Below are 2,398 nucleotides of genomic sequence, written 5' to 3' on the forward strand. Positions count from 1 at the left end.
GCAGAAGCTGACAATGAGTAACTGTTAATCTGTCACTAGAAATCACCTACTGGATCTTATAAGTATATACTAACACCAGAAGCCAAAGATGTACGTGCATAAAACAATACTGGAGTTCAGTTACTGGACCTCAAATAGCATCCCAAGCATCAAACAGAGTTGTAACAAACAGCCCCATAAATCACTATTGTTACCTGGAATTGTAACAAATCGCGCTATACACCACCATAAAATGTAGCAAATTGCCCTATACAAACATTTGTTCTGGCAAGGTGCGACTCATTCCAACAAACAAAAGCGATTAGTCAGCAAGTTGAGACTGATCAGTGCCAGCAGATCACGACTTGTTCCAACAAGCAAAACGCTTAGTCAGATTTATGACATGACTTTTACACCTCAGTACCCTATCTAGGACATAAAGTGCCATATTCCCATCAGCAGTAGAGCAACCTTCATGCCAAGCCACTCTGCATTGTTGCCAAATTTATTCAAGATGGCGGCGATGACGTCATCCAAGATGGCGGATTTTGGCGGGAAAATAGGCCAATTGGGTCACGTCCACTAACCTAACCCGCCAGAAAAATGGCGCGAAATTTGAATTTTGGCGGGAAACAAGGCCAATTGCACTACGTCCACTAACCTCAGCTCCAGAAAAAACGGCGGGAATTTTGAATTTTGGCGGGAAAAGAGACCATTTGGACTACGTCCACTAAACTAACCTAACCCCCACCCCTCCATAAAATATGTGCCAAACTCAAATTCCAACAGGATAATGCATGCAAAACCGTACTTGTCTTTATTATCATTTATTAACATTCATTCTCATTCATTATCATTTATTATAATTTATTATTATTATTATTATTATTATTATTGTTATTATTATTATTATTATTATTATTATTTATTATTGCCCTACCTCGACTAAAAATTCGCTCCAAATTCAAATTCCAGCACAATAATAGCTTCAAAACCGTACTTGTCTTTATTATTATTGATTATTATTCATTATCATTCATCATTTTTTATTATTTATTATTATTATTGGCCTACCTCCACTAGAAAATTGCGCCAAATTCAAATTGCAACATGATAATGTCTCGAAAAGTGTATTTCTATTTATTATTAGCGTTTATTATTTATTCAAGATGTCTGAATTCGGTGGGAAGAAAGCCATTTGCGTTACATCCATAGCAAAAAATCTGTCACAAGTTCAAATTCCAACACCATAATCTTTCACACGTACGAACTTTCGCTGTCACTTATCTTTTTTCACTGGTAACCTATCAAAATCGCGTCAAATAATAAAGTGCACTTATAGTAACCTAATTCACATCCTTTGATTTTGTCTGGGAAAAAAGGCTTATGTCTTTATTTCAAGCAGTATGGTCATCACTTGTTCTCCAACACAATCAGTACTCATCAATTCTCTAGAATAAATGGGTCAACGTTTAAATCGTACCTAGTTACAGCTCTGTCTCAATCGATGATCCCGTACGCTCTCTGTTATCCCTTAACACAGACGTGAATGATTCTCTGTCCTCCTGAAAAGCATCAAATACAGTATTCAACTCGCCTGTATCGCTGCTACCTCAGTAGATATACACTTTTTTAATACGAACTCAACGAGAAAAAATTGACTACCTTCCTGATTCCACTCACTTCGATGTCATCATTTTCCTACATTCCTCTTGTTGCCACATACTTCACTCCGTATACAAATTGCTCCGTGCGAACCAGAAGATAAGCAAGTACATTCTTATTTTCACCGCATTTTGGTGTGTATTAGGTTAGTTTATACATATGCGCTAATCAGTTTTCGCATTTCTTTCTATTTCATGTCAGACCCATCCATGTGACCACGACATAACCTATCTTTCTGTGATCTAAAATTGCATGTAAATGTACCCGAGGTGTACCCAGCCACCTCCACATTCAGAGAGTGCTTGCTCTGTTTTCTGTATGTCTGTGTACATGCACACCTTGCGGAATAAAGATGGTAGGGTGTTGAGGATCTGTTGTACTTGTATCTAGTTTGGGACGTACAACATTGCGCGCATTTCCGGCGAATGGTCAAAACAAGGTCCTGTTGCAGTAACTGAGGTCGTTCTGTTTCTAGACAGGCTGCAGAAGGTAATGGAAATGTCTTTCTCCGAATTAAATTGCAGAGATCACATGGGTGAAGATAAATGCACACTCATCTATGCTTAGAAAGGGAGATTGCTTTTTTTATTATTAACTGAGTTTTGGCAGGAGTGAATATGGTTTTATATATGTGAGTGTTTAAGGTTTGTGAGTGGAAATTGTCAGCGAAAGGTTAGTGACATTGGGTTCGCTGGCTGGGGGAGACACTGTTTACATGTCCAGTTGGGGATGCAGGGGGGAGGGGGGGATAGAG

Source organism: Schistocerca piceifrons, chromosome 4 (assembly GCF_021461385.2).
Source record: "Schistocerca piceifrons isolate TAMUIC-IGC-003096 chromosome 4, iqSchPice1.1, whole genome shotgun sequence".
In the NCBI taxonomy this organism is placed as follows: Eukaryota; Metazoa; Arthropoda; class Insecta; order Orthoptera; family Acrididae; genus Schistocerca; species Schistocerca piceifrons.